We start from the raw sequence: 15614 nt of genomic DNA, 5'->3' as shown, positions 1-15614 counted from the left end.
CCACAAGGAGAATCATTCAGTCAGAGAAAGTCCAGTCTCTATTTTAAGGGCTTTTGTATATTTAGATCAGGTCCACCCAAGATAATCTCTCTTTTGATTAATGCAAATTCAACTGATTTAGGACTTTAATTACATCTGTGAAATCCATTAACTTTTGCCATATTCTGTCGTCCAGTAGCAAGTCACCGCTCCTACCTATACTCAAAGGACATGAACATCAAGGGATAAGAATCATGGGGGCTACCTTAGGATCCATCTGCCGCAGAGGTGATACGATTTAGAAAAATATCATGAGACTTGCACTTAGACAAACATACCCTTCCTGTCACTATCTGTGTGATTTAGGATAAGACATTTAACCTCTTTAAACCCTCTTATCTTCTCACCTTTAAAAAGAAAGCAATAATAACTGTTTTGTATTATTATCAGGATGAACAAAAAATTATGACTAAGTAGGAATTCATAAATGATTGGTAACAAGATTTTTATAGTCTAGTCATGGTGTGAGATATCAGAAAAAGGCCTGACTTTGTCTTAAGTAAATTCATTGCATTTTTCAGATCTAAACTAAACCAAAAGTATCTGTCACTAATAGATTCCAAATTCTTGCTTTTCTCTCTGGTTTCAGTTGAACAAAGTAGGTCTTTTGCATAAGAAAAGATGAACTGTGGCTTATTAAGAACCTATCATTGGTGCTCGCTTCAGCAGCACATATACTAAAATTGGAATGATACAGAGAAGACTAGCATGGCCCCTGCACAAGGATGACACACAAATTCATGAAGCGTTCCATATTTTTAAGACAGAGGATCATAGGGGATGGGAGGGAAAAATGAAACAAGACGAAACCAGAGAGGGAGACAAACCATAAGAGACTCTTAATCTCAGGAAACAAACTGAGGATTGTTGAGTGGAGGGGGGTAAGAGGGATGGTGTGGCTGGGTGATGGACATTGGGAGGGTATGTGCTATGGTGAGCACTGTGACTTGTGTAAGACTCATGAATAACAGACCTGTACCCCTGAAACAAATAACACATTATATGTTAATAAATAAATAAATAAATAAATACACCTTACTAGACAGCAAAAAAAAAAAAGGAACCTATCATTGGTCAGGCTTTGTCCTAAATGATGAGCTAGAGACAGAGACCAAGATAGAGATATAATGTGTATATGAATATATAGGTTATATTCATATATATGAGGAAAAGGAAATATTATTATTCCTATTTTTTTAAGATTTTGTTTATTTGCTTGAGAGAAAGAGAACATGAGCAGGGGGAGGGGCAGAGGGAAAGGGAGAAACAGACTCCCTGCTAAACAGGAAACCAGATGCGGGGCTTGATCCCCCGACCCTGAGATCATGATCTGAGTAGAAGTCAGATGCTTAACTGACTGAGCTACCCAAGTGTCCCTATTATTCCTATTTTACATGAGGAAACAATCTATGACTCTTACAAAAACAAAATAACATACCTGTTGACACACATAGTGGCCAAGAACAAAATAATTTAAGTTAAAAATCTACACTTAAATGACAGCTCTCCACTTGAACAAATTATTTAATCTTTCTGTGCTAATGATAATACTACCTACCTGCATGGATTGTTAGAAATATTAATTGAAATGACATGTAAAGCATTTTGCATGCAAGCCTAAGACACAACTAGTATTATTTATTGTAAGTCTTTAGAATTGGGGTCCAATTTTTGGTTCTGACCACTAATAATTACTCTTCCCAATGCCATTGTAGAAGTTGCTAATTCCGAGGTGCCTGGGTGGCTCAGTCGTTAAGCATCTGCCTTCGGCTCTGGTCATGGTCCCAGGGTCCTGGGATCGAGCCCCACATCAGGCTCCCTGCTCAGCGGGAAGCCTGCTTCTCCCTCTCCCACTCCCCCTGTTTGTGTTCCCTCTCTCGCTGTGTCTCTCTCTGTCAAATAAATAAATAAAAATCTTAAAAAAAAAAAAAAAAGAAGTTGCTAATTCCCCTTAAAGCTGAAAATACACTCAGGAGAGTACCTAGCCCAGAGCTGTGAGTTGCACCTGCAACTCTCTATTAAGCTATAAGCTGCACAGATGCCCAGGGTTGAGCCCATTCCTTCCCAAGTGCAGTTAGAGATTGCAGAGTTCCAACATAGAACAGATGGAATTCACAGGGACCTATAACCTAGAAAACCTCATTCCTACTCACACAATGAAATAGGGAATTATAAAGAATCTAAAGGGTTTTTTGTTTCACCAGTTGTTACAGAGAAAACAAGAACTCTTCAGTGGCCTTCAGGGGACTACATTGAACCTGGAGTCCTCCCTCTCTATGTGATCATATTATATTTTCTAATTCTTTAATAGTTTTCACTGTTTTCACCTGCAATCTCTCTCTCTCTCTCTCGATCAGTTAATATGTTTCCAAATGAAAAAGTACCTCATAAAGACAAACCAAATTTTAAAAAAGTGGTGGTTTTACCTCAACACTCACCCCATTTCAGTAGCACAAGTCTTTATGGGAAAGGAAAAAAATACTAACTTAATTTTAATCATCCTCCTTCATTTATGTTAAATATTTCACATCATCTACTATATAGATTAAAATGGTAAATTTTATCTCCAGATTTACCCTAGAGATCCATTTTGATATCTAAGATTCCAGCTTTAAGTATAAATGGAAAATAGTTGGGGACAGGGTCGAGCAGCACAGAGTTACATCCACTGGGTTAAACTGGTTTCTGTGTTGGGTGTGAAAATAGGTATCTGGTTATCCAGGTTGAATTTTTTTTTTTTTTAACTGGTGGCTATTAATCACATAATAAAGAAGTCAAAATATCCCTATAATAATGGAAATTCAAGGGGCACCTGGGTGACTCAGTGGGTTAAGCATCTGCCTTCAGCTCAGGTCATGATCACAGGGTCATGGGATCCAGCCCTGTATGGGGCTCCTCGCTCCTTGGGGAGCCTGCTTTTCCCTTTCCCTCTGTGTGTCGCTTGTTCCCCCTGCGTATGCTCTCTGTCAAATAAATAAAATCGTTAACAAAATAAAGGAAATTCCAAATCAGTAGAAACAACTATCCTCCTCCCATCTTCATATATCTAGTTCGATTTACTTTCTTCATAAAACTTACCGTCATGAGAAATACTCTTACTCCTTTACCTGTTTACTAATTTACTAATCTGTTCTTTATTTTTCTCCACAAGAATGTGAGATCAGTTAGAACAAACATCTTTCTTGTCTTGTTTACCACTTTATTGTTAAAATCTAGAACAGGGGCTCCCGGGTAGTTCCGTCGGTCAGGTCATGATCCCACAGTCCTGTGATGGAGCCCCACAGGGACTCCCTGCTTCTCCCTCTCCCTCTGCCTGCCACTCTCTCTTTGTCAAATAAATAAATAAAATCTTTTGAAAAAAAATAATAAAATCTAGAACAGTGCCTTGCACATAGTAGAAGCTCAATAAGTATTTACAGAGTCTCTTTTTTATTAAGATTTTATTTTTCATTTATTTGAGAGAGACAGAACACAAGGATAGCATGAGAGGGGGGAGGGGCAGAAGGACAAATAGACTCCCTGTTTTGTGGAGAACGATCCCAGGGCTCTGGGATCATGACCTGAGCTGAAGGCAGACGTTTAACTCACTGAGCCGCCCAGGGTCCCCAATAGAGCCTCTTAATTGCCATGAAGTCTAAGAAAATAATGTTATTAACTCCATACTCATTTGCTTCATAGCCACATGAGTACTTGAAAATATCTGATGGTAGGGGCGCCTGGGTGGCTCAGTTGGTTAAGCAACTGCCTTCGGCTCAGGTCATGATCCTGGAGTCCTGAGATCGAGTCCCACATCGGGCTCCCTGCTTAGCAGGAAGTCTGCTTCTCCCTCTGACCCTCTCCCCTCTCATGCTCTCTATCTCATTCTCTCTCTCAAATAAATAAATAAAATCTTTAAAAAAAAAAAGAAAATATCTGATGGTAATTTTGATGATATTGAATACTTTATTTGTAGAAGTTGATAATGACAAATATCAAGCCCAGTGTCAGAAAAAGAAGCTGCAAAAAATACATATAGAGAGAGTTGTGGCCATTTATAATTCAATTATATTTTCCATACATTAAAAAAGAAGGTAATTTTATTCTCATCTGAAGATCGTTAAGGAAGAACTTGAATTTACTTGTCTTCTTTCTAACAATTGTAAATCACCAAGAAATCATCAGATTTTTGCTTTGGAAGGAACCTTGGAAATCATCCAGTCTACTTCCTTGTCTTCTAATTGTGTAAAGCGAAACCTGGAGAGACTTGGTAACTTGCTTACATTACCTAGGTTGTAGCTTTCAAGGAAGGACTAGAACTCAGGTCTCTTGACACTAAATCCAGACTTCTTTCCACTATATTTCTGGCGTTCTTAGCAAAATTATTTTTCTAACTTCAATCCTGCTCCTCAAGTTTGGTTAGGTTGCGTGTGTGTGTGTGTGTGTGTGTGTGTGTGTGTGTGTGTGTGTGTGTGTGTCTTTTTTTTTTTTTTCCTTTTGACAGTTCTATGCATATTTCTTTTCAGAGTACCTCATCACTGGTGCATTCATTGCCACATATTTTGATGTTTTATAGTTGGCTTCAAGTATTTAAGGCAGATGCATTGTGTGATGCTTTGTCAATTTTTCAATAAAGGAAAAGAGCAGCTGAGGTATGTACCTGTTCTCTTAAAAACAGGGCAGCAGGACTATCAAGTTTTAAACTACTTTTGATGGCTTATATTAGGAAGCCCTGTCAGAACAAAAGGAACTGAAATTCTGATTGATTAGTGTTGTGTGGTACATCATAGTCGGCTGCCTTAGACCAAGGGTCTTGTGTTAATGTTATTTGCGTGTTACTGAAGTCTGTCAAAATGGGATCACACGATTGTTGTTCTGCTGCCGCCATCACAAAAATAGTGTGATGAATTTTATAAGAGGTTCTCAGGGCACAAAAATTTTTCAATAAAGAAAAAAAGGTGACACGGCATGCAATATTTCAAGAATATTGCTTTGTTTGCCTACTTCCCTTTTTAGATATTGCCTCCTAACATGTTTCTACTTTGCCTGTTTATCACTGCCTCTGCCTCAGCATCTGCCGCATGAGGAATGTTGAGGTTTAGGAAATGCGTTTTATTGTTTGGGTTATCATTTGGTTTCTAGGAAAATATCTGATAATGTGGAGAATAAAACACTGCACAATTTTGTGGTTTTTCCATTTCTAAACTTCGATGTTTTGCTTCGTTTTTTAAAAGCTATGAAAACCCAAATAAAAGAAAATCCCATTTAGGCACAGTATTCAAGTTACAATTCAGACACTCCAATCCCAACCGTTCCTTTGTAAATTGTTTACACTTTTTTTTGCTTAATTAGTTCTTGTTTTCTTTGCTTGTAGTTTTCATGTTGAGTGTGTAATACAGCAAATATCAAAGGGAGTGTAAACAAACTAATCGTTGCTTAGAGAATATTACTTACCAGAGTATTTTATGTACTGGTTCTGGTCCTAATTCCTCAAATCAATTCGATCAATGGTGAAGACTTTCATATGTTCAGTCAAGATCAATTAGGCCTTAGTGCAGATTCATGCCATCTTTCCAAAATATTTAATATTCATCAGATTGTGTGCAAATTTAGATAGCTGTCTACCTTTGCTAGCGTTTTTAGTATTTTTTTTACAAATATACTTGCTTCAGGGGAAAAACTCATCTGCCAGTCATAACTAAGGTCTCTAGCTTAAAATACACAATTATAACCATGGGATGTATTTGTCTATTATGTTAACACCAAGGTGGAATTAAACCTCTTGAAGACATTGTTCTATAATACATGTTGTTTACCTGATTCTGCCCACTTTTTGGTACAAAACTTTCATTCTTATAGTCAGAGGAATTCCACCTCAAGATTTTTTTAACTTATGACTGTATAAAAATGATATATAGATTTCTTTTTTAAAAAGATTTTATTTATTTATTTGAGAGAGAGAGAGGGGGAGAAAGAAGCAGACTCCCCACTGAGCAGGGAGCCTGATGCAGGGCTCCATTCCAGGACCCTGAGATCATGACCTGAGCTGAAGGCAGATGCTTAACTGAATGAGCCACACAGGCACCCGGATACATGGATTTCTTGAAACTGAAGGGATTATGACTATGTAATGAGAAAAAATCTACAGTTAAATATAATATGCGCACGTATGTGTGCGTGTGTGTGTGTGTGTGTGTGTGTGTGTGTGTGTGTGATATTTAGAAAATTCCCAAATCCATTTTCAGTTTCTCAGTAAGGAAATTTGATGATCCTTACCTGGTGTTAAGATCATTCTCTCTAACCTGATCTAGTATAGATTTCTCTCTGAAAGTTTCAAGGCATCACTTCCTGTTACAAACAGGTTATAGTTTGTCTCAAGATGTTTGCAATAGGATGTGCATTTATTATTCTAGGAAATTTGTTACTATTTTCAAACCTATTTGGTGAAAGGACAGAAATCAAGTTCCAATTCTTAAAAAGTAGATGTACTAATGGCTGAATAATATTCCATTGTATATATATATATATATATATATATATATATATATATATACCACATCTTCTTAGGCTAACTGAACATAATAATAAAATGAAATAAAATAAAATAATAAAATAAAATAAAATTAACATTAAAAAATAGGTAGATGTACTGGAGTGACTCCTTGAAAACCGAGAGAGCATGCCATTCCTTCTGTACCTTTCTCCATAAATATCTACTAGCAGTGGGTGGGGATGGGAACAGTAGGGCAAGGCTGAGATGACCCCGAGATCACAACATGAGCCAAAGGCAGCTGCTTAACTGACTGAGCCAGGCACCCCCTAAGTGAAAAGTTCTTTAGGGGAACCTAACATAAACAGGGTGCCATCCTTCACCTTCAAATCGTCATGCTGGCTTCACCTCACTTCATGCATTGCAGATGATGAAGGCTTCACTGTGGCAACATGTGGAAATCATGACAAAATATATCAGAACTCAGAGAAACACAAGGTAAATCCAACAGGATATGGAAGTGAACTGACCACCTTTTTGAAATACGTTAGCCCTTCAGGTTTCATGAACAATCAGGCAAGAAGGGAACCTGCAAGAGCAGTCCCAAATTCCAGGGGCACCTGGGTGGCTCAGTCGTTAAGTGTCTGCCTTTAGCTCAGGTCATGATCCCAGGGTCCTGGGATCGAGCCCCACATCAGGCTCCCTGCTCTGCAGGAAGCCTGCTTCTTCCTCTTCTACTCCCCCCGCTTGTGTTCCCCCTCTTGCTGTGTCTCTCCCTGTCAAATAAATAAATAAAATCTTAAAAAAAAAAAAAAGAGTAGTCCCAAATTCCAGAGACTTGAACAGAATTTAATTTTATTTAAGTTTTCCTGTCCCTGAGTGAAATCTTGGGCAGGCCTCCAAACCTATCTCCTGACGCTTGAAAATAAAAGCTCTCTGTTTACTTTTAGTTATGAACCTAATCTCATTTATACAATTAAAATATACATTATATGAACTAGAACTCTGAATTACATTTCAAGTATAAGTTTCTCTCCTTCCCTAACTTGCACATGATGCTAGTGGGAAGATTTCATATGACTGGTATTGTCATGAAGGTCATGGTACATTCCAGACCGGGTGGGTAATTAAAGCTAACTCTTTCTTTCATGGACTAGTGTTATGGTTCTTTTTACTCTCTCTCATTACTCGAGGTGTCTTATGCTTTTGGACAGTGTCTAAGACCACCCAAGGCATCTTTCCTTTTTGCATATGGCTCAGATCTAGTCAAAAAGAAACATGTAGCCTTGACCCATTTTGTTGGAAGTGAGACTACAGTTACTTTCCTAATGCAGCACCCTATTCTCCTGCTACAGGCCATTTCCTCTTAACTTTTTGAGGGGAGAATGTGAGTAGGGAAGGCATATATGCTCCCAACCTGCAGGCACCATAAATCAAGATCCTCATGCTTGACTTCAAATGAGGTAAAGCACAATCTCCCCTACCCCTTGTTAAACAAGTACAAGCCTCTCCTAAAAAAATCTTCCCTCTAATTCCCAAGCTCACCCTTTGAGGTTGAGGTAGATATTGAGCCAAGGATAGCAAAGCTGAGTTTGGCCCTCTTTATTTGCTTGGCTAGCATAAGTGTGTGGTGCCTCACTTTGGAATGCCAGAGCACTTGTCACCTGATATTTTTCATCCTCTTGAGACCATTTGGGAATTCTGGTACATAGGCAGATAACTGAATATAATAGCACTCACACCTTACGTTAGTAGGACTAATCATATCAGTTTCCTTACTGCCAGTGTATTATCCAAAATGGTGGCTGCCAGCTTCCTTAGTTGAAAAAAGGGCTGGGTATTGTTGCATTCTTTAATTTCAGCTTTCTTATTCTGTTCGTGTTGATCACAAGCCATAGTCTTTCTTCCCTAGTCAGCATTCTCATTGTCATCACAGTTTTGCCTACTGTGATGGTGATAGAGATGTTTTAAATTCCTTTGGCAGAGAGATTCATGTCTTGCCCAAGGTAAGTTATGAGCTGAATTGTATCCCCCAAAACCTCATATGTTGAAGTACCAACCCCCAGAACCTTGGAATGTGACTATATTTGGACATAAACCTGTTAAAGAGGTAATTAAAGTTAAATGAGGTCATTGGGTGGGACTTAATCCATTATAACTGGTGTTGTTATATGAAGAGGAGATTAAGACACAGACAGGCACAGAGGAAAGATCACGTGAACACACAGGGAGAAAATGGGTATCTGGAAGCCAATGAGAGAGGTCCCAGAATAACTCAACCTTGCTGACATCTTGATCTTGGACTTCTACCCTCCAAAACTCTGAGACAATAAATCTCTGTTGGCTAAGCTGTGCAATCTGTGGTACTTTGTTATGGCAGCCCTAGCAAACAAAGACAAGGTCCATGCAGAAAACACATCCACGTTGGCCAGAAACAGGGACATCATGACATTTCTTTTGCAAGCCCATTAAAATAGTTTTTTCTCCTGGTCTTCGCACTATAGCAACTCAGGAAAGGCTTTTATTTAATCATTTCAAAATCATTACCTTATAACTCTGACAGTCTACACAGCACAGCAGTGAGTAATTGTACATATCAGTATTTTCCTTTAAAGAAAAGGGAAGATATTTTATTATGAATAAGGTATATTTTTGAGAAGACACAACAAATTTAACCCCAATTAAAATATCTATCACATTTAGGGGCACCTGGGTGGCTCAGTCGTTAAGCGTCTGCCTTCAGCTCAGGTCATGATCTCAGGGTCCTGGGATCAAGCCCCACATTGGGCTACCCGCTCCGCAGGAAGCCTGCTTCTCCCTCTCCCACTCGCCCAGCTTGTGTTCCCTCTCTTGCTGTGTCTGTCTCTGTCAAATAAATAAATAAAATCTTTTTAAAAATATATCTATCAAATGTAAAATATTTGTGTAAAAATTTGCTTAAGCTAGAAATGTGGGAGAAGTAAAAGAAGGCTTAACCATTTAATTTCTGTTTAAGTTTTGTGTCATATGTGAACAATGAGTTAAGTAAGGACCTGTTTTCTTAATTCTACATATTTGATTAATTACAAATGTCTATACATATGAAATGAACTTTTAATTGTCATTTAAATATTTTGGTTTGTGTGGCTCAGATTTATTTTCAACAAGTAAAACATTAGTGTAGATCATAATTTTTGCCACTCTTTTGATAACAGTAAAGATAAATCATAGATAATTTACATCAATAAGAAACTCCTTTATCTGAAAGAAATATTTCGTTCCCTCATATGTTCAAAGATAATATATCCAGCAAAGTAATCAATTTAGGTCTTGAATTAACATTAACCAAGATAAACCAATTATTTTTTGAGTCAAGACAAGTCTTATTTTCTCCCTAAGAATAAAGGCAGTTATACCTTTAAAATGGTTTATAAAATTTAGAGAAAGACCTAGCTCTGGCACATAAGATCTATTTATTCCATGAATAATAATGAAGTTAAAGAGCAAGAAACTAATTATTACCTAATCAATTCTCTCATATATATTTCTGTATCTTCTCTGTGGTAAAGGCATTTCATTTTTCTAATGGCATACATAGTATTAGAATTCAAAGAAATCATTTCATGTTCATTTCCAAAGACAAATCTCTTTTGGAGTTAGTGATTTTTATCATAATTGATCCTCCTTGAAATCAATTGCTTTGTTAAGGTAACATTTGTTTAAGTAAGGTCAGACCTTTGGAAAATCCATGCATATTCAATATAATTTAAAGGTGGTTTTCTTTTTCAAAATGTAATGATTTCTAAGTAGCTAGCAGACATTTTATAGCTGTTGAAATAAAATAGATTCACGTAGGCACTTTAAGAATAAATAGAAGCATGAGAACTATAGAAATCTCCTGGATGGCTGCAAAGCAGTAAATTATATTAAGCTGAAATACACTATTGGGAAGAACAGAGTAACAAAACTTGAGAGGTTATAAAGTAGATAAGCAAGTTTGTATACCCTATGTTTTATATGTACATCAGAGCATATGCTAGTGGGCAGAACTTATGATTGGCTATGATTTAACATAACTCACAGTGATGAAATTGTGCACATGTTAGAGATAGGTCTACCTTGAGAAAAACCTATCAATATGTTGTAAAAACCTGCCAATTGTAAGTCCTGTGTAAATTGAAATTACGGCTTTTTTGCATCCTAGTGCTTAGTTATACTATACTATTAACAAAATACTTCCCAGGTAACCATTTTTGTGACATGTACTCTAATGCCCAGGGACTAAACTTCAGTCATGTCTCTATGTCCACTATCTTTGTCACTTTTATTTTAAATATGTTTCCGAATGTTCAGGTATTTTCTATGGTATTTTAACATGGGGAAAGTTTTAAAATTTTAATCTGGCAAATTTATCAGTCTTTTCCTTATAATTTTCAAGTAGAAGGCTGAGAAAGCTTTTTTTTTTGAGATCAGCTAATTCCTCGTGTTTTCCAGATTTTTAAATTCATTTGTTTTTGTATTTTAGTTTTTAATAATTTAATTCACCTGGGATTTGAGTGTTTTGGATATATCAATGGTCAAACTTGATTATTATTAATTTTTAATTTAAATTCAATTAGGCAACATATAGAACATCATTAGTTTCAGATGTAGGGTTCAGTAATTCATATAATGCAGTAATGCATATAATATCCAGTGCTCATCCCATCACATGCCCTCCTTAATGTTGATTACCTTTTTTTAAAGATTTATTTTATTCTAGATGGCGGAGGAGTAGGAGACCTGGATTTCGTCTGGTCTCAGGAATTCAGCTGAACCATTCTGAACACCTACAAACTCAACAGGAGATCAAAGAAGAGAGTAGCAACAACTCTGAACAGAGAAGCGACCACTTACTAGACGGTAGGACGTGCGGAGAAGTGAATCCAAGGCGATATTCGGGAGGATAGACGGCGGGGGAGGGGGCCTCCGTCGGCCGCTTCTGGAAAGTGATAGAGCCACGGAGCACAAAATTGGAACTTTTAGAAGTTGGTTCCACTGAGGGACGTCACTCCAGTGGCTAAGCGGGAGGTGGAAACCTCACGGGACAGTGTGGACTCAGGACCCTCGGGGTCACAGAAAGACCGGGGGTGCCTGAGTGCAGCAGAGCTCCCAGGTATCAGAGCGGGGAAGCCGGCTGCAGAGATGGAGCCGAGGCGCGGGTTCACAGCTCGGGGTGGCCATAGACTGTGATCTGCATGGCCCAGTTGGGCCACTGCACCTCCACCAGGGATCCAACAAGCAGCAGAGATGGGGAGACTCCCTTCCCTCCCCCAGGAGGAGTGGCGCGGGAGTGCACAGCAGGGATCTGCTGGGTTTGGAGACTCCACACGGGGTCGGATGCCAGAGATAGAAATGCTCGGTCACAGGCCGGATGAGCACAGAGTGCAGCCGGAGACCGGGGAGATGGGAGTGATTAACTGCTTTTCTCTGGGGGCGCACTGAGGAGCGGGGCCCCGAGTTCTCAGCTCTTCCAGGCAGAGAGTGGGAGGCCACCATTTTCACTCTGGTCCTCCAAAGCTGTACGGAGAGCTTGCAGGGAACAAAAGCTCCTGAGAGGAAACCCGAGCAGCTTGCTTAGTCCGGACCAACAAGGGCAGGGCAATTCTGCCTCTGGCAAAGACATTTGGGAACCACAACAACAGGCCCCTCCCCCAGAAGATCAGCACGAACAGCCAGCAAGCCAAGACCAAGTTTACCGATCAAGGAGAATGGGAGAACTCCAGCGCTAGGAGAATATTGAACATAGAATTCATGGCTTTTTTACCATGATTCATTAGTTTTTCAAAGTTAATGTTTTAATTGGTTTTTTTTGAATTTTTCTTTTTCCCTTTTTCAACCATCTTATCAATCCTTTTAAAAAAACATTTTTTATTTTTCATTTTTAGAGTCATATTTTATCCATTCATAGTAGTTACCCTTATTTTTGGCATATATATATGTTCTTCTCTCTTTAAAATTTTGATACACAGTTTCTTCTAACAGATCAAAATATACCCTAAATCACTAGTGTATGGCTTTGTTCTAGTCTCCTGCCTGATCACAGTCTCTCCCATTTTCTTTTCTTTTCTTTTTTCTTTTCTTTTAAATCTTCTTCTTTCTTCTTTCAAACAACTTCTTATCAATTCCGTTTATAAAAGCTTTTATAAGTTTCATCTTTACAGTCATCTTCCATCCCTTCATTGTATCAACCCTTATTTTGTACATATATAAGTCTTTCTTCCTTTAAAATTTTAGGAGGCACTTTCTTCTAACAGACCAAAATACACTCAAAATCTAGTGTGTGGCACTGATCTATGCACTAGCCTGATCATATTTGATCATATTCTGTTTTTTTTGTTTTGTTCTGTTTTTGTTTGTTTTTATCTTTTTCTTTTTTTTCTTTCTTTTTTCTTTCTTTCCCTTTCTTTTCCCCTGGTTTCAGGTCTTTTCTGATTTGTATAGAGTATATTTGCTGGGGACGTTGTTAACCTGTTAGCATTGTGTTCTCTCATTTATCTGTTCTCCTCTGGACAAAATGACAAGACGAAAAAAATCGCCTCAGCAAAAAGAACAAGAAGTAGTACCATCTGACAGGGACCTACTCAATACTGACATTAGTACGATGTCGGACCTAGAGTTCAGAATCATGACTTTAAAGACACTAGCTGGGCTTGAAAAAAGCGTGGAAGTTATTAGAGAAACCCTTTCTGGAGACATAAAAGAACTAAAATCTAATCAAGTCGAAATCAAAAAGGCTATTAATGAGGTGCAATCAAAATGGGGGCACTAACTGCTAGGATAAATGAGGCAGAAGAGAGAATCAGCAATATAGAAGACCAAATGATGGAAAATAAAGGGGCTGAGAAAAAGAGAGATAAACAACTACAGGATCATGAGGGCAGAATCCGAGAGATAAGCGATACAATAAGATGAAACGACATTAGAATAATTGGGATCCCAGAAGAAGAAGAAAGAGAGAGAGGGGCAGAAGGTATATTGGAGCAAATTATAGCAGAGAACTTCCTTAATGTGGGGAAGGAAACAGGCATCAAAATCCAGGAGGCACAGAGAACCCCTCTCAAAATCAATAAAAATAGGTCAACACCCCGACATCTAATAGTAAAACTTATGAGTCTCAAAGACAAAGAGAAAATCCTGAAAGCAGCTCGGGAGAAGAGATATGTAACCTACAATGGTAGAAACATTAGATTGGCAACAGACCTATCCACAGAGACCTGGCAGGCCAGAAAGGACTGGCATGATATCTTTAGAGCACTAAACGAGAAAAATATGCAGCCAAGAATACTATATCCAGCTAGGCTGTCATTGAAAATAGAAGGAGAGGTAAAAAGCTTCCAGGACAAACAAAAACTAAAGGAATTTGCAAACACAAAACCAGCCCTGAAAGAAATATTGAAAGGGGTCCTCTAAGCAAAGAGAGAGCCTAAAAGCAGCATAGATCAGAAAGGAACACAGACAATATACAGTCACATTCACCTTACAGGCAATACAATGGCACTAAATTCCTATCTTTCAATAGTTACCCTGAATGTAATTGGGCTAAATGCCCCAATCAAAAGACACAGGCTATCAGATTGGATTAAAAAACAAGACCCATCAATATGCTGTCTGCAAGAGACTCATTTTAGACCCAAAGACACCCCCAGATTGAAAGTGAGGGGGTGGAAAACCATTTACCATGCTAATGGACACCAAAAGAAAGCTGGGGTGGCAATCCTTATATCAGACAAATTAGATTTAAAAACAAAGACTGTAATAAGAGATGAGGAAGGACACTATATCCTACTTAAAGGGTCTATCCAACAAGAAGATCTAACAATTGTAAATATCTATGCCCCTAACATGGGAGCAGCCAATTATATAAGGCAATTAATAACAAATGCGAAGAAACACATTGACAACAATACAATAATAGTGGGGGACTTTAACACCCCCCTCACTGAAATGGACAGATCATCTAAGCAAAAGATCAACAAGGAAATAAAGACTTTAAATGACACACTGGACCAAATGGACTTCACAGACATATTCAGAACATTCCATCCAAAAGCAACGGAATACACATTCTTCTCTAGTGCCCATGGAACATTCTCCAGAATTGATCACATCCTAGGTCACAAATCAGGTCTCAACCGGTACCAAAAGATTGGGATTATTCCCTGCATATTTTCAGACCACAGTGCTTTGAAACTAGAACTCAATCACAAGAGGAAAGTCGGAAAGAACTCAAATACATGGAGGCTAAAGAGCATCCTACTAAAGAATGAATGGGTCAACCAGGAAATTAAAGAAGAATTAAAAAAATTCATGGAAACCAATGAAAATGAAAACACAACTGTTCAAAATCTTTGGGATACAGCAAAGGCAGTCCTAAGAGGAAAGTATATAGCAATACAAGCCTTTCTCAAGAAACAAGAAAGATCTCAAATACACAACCTAACCCTACACCTAAAGGAGCTAGAGAAAGAGCAGCAAATAAAGCCTAAACCCAGCAGGAGAAGAGAAATAATAAAGATCAGAGCAGAAATCAATGAACTAGAAACCAAAAGAACAGTAGAACAGATCAACGAAACTAGGAGCTGGTTCTTTGAAAGAATTAACAAGATTGATAAACCGCTGGCCAGACTTATCAAAAAGAAAAGAGAAATGACCCAAATCAACAAAATCATGAATGAAAGAGGAGAGATCACAACCAACACCAAAGAAATACAAACAATTATAAGAACATATTATGAGCAACTCTATGGCAGCAAATTAGATAACCTGGAAGAAACGGGTGCATTCCTAGAGATGTATCAACTACCAAAACTGAACCAGGAAGAAATAGAAAATCTGAACAGACCTATAACCACGAAGGAAATTGAAGCAGTCATCAAAAATCTCCCACCAAACAAAAGCCCAGGGCCAGATGGCTTCCCAGGGGAAGTCTATCAAACATTGAAAGAAGAATTAATACCTATCCTTCTGAAACTTTTCCAAAAAATTGAAATGGAAGGAAAATTTCCAAACTCATTTTATGAGGCCAGCATTACCTTGATCCCAAAACCAGACAAAGACCACATCAAAAAGGAGAATTACAGACCAATAT

General features: G+C 38.1%; 1 protein-coding gene and 1 non-coding gene across 2 annotated transcripts in view; one reads left to right on the top strand and one right to left on the bottom strand.

The window, feature by feature from the left end:
- The window catches only part of ADGRL3 (adhesion G protein-coupled receptor L3), a 1229798-nt gene that overhangs the window by 263119 nt on the left and 951065 nt on the right, over positions 1 to 15614 (bottom strand). The window lies entirely within an intron of this gene.
- LOC113926026 lies at positions 693 to 799 on the top strand. Its single transcript, XR_003521114.1, has one exon. It is a non-coding gene; the product is annotated as a U6 spliceosomal RNA (small nuclear RNA).

This window comes from Zalophus californianus, chromosome 2 (genome assembly GCF_009762305.2).
Source record: "Zalophus californianus isolate mZalCal1 chromosome 2, mZalCal1.pri.v2, whole genome shotgun sequence".
NCBI classification, from domain to species: Eukaryota; Metazoa; Chordata; class Mammalia; order Carnivora; family Otariidae; genus Zalophus; species Zalophus californianus.
The sequence above is the reverse complement of the archived record's forward strand: the minus strand, read 5'-3'. Positions and strand labels throughout refer to the sequence as shown.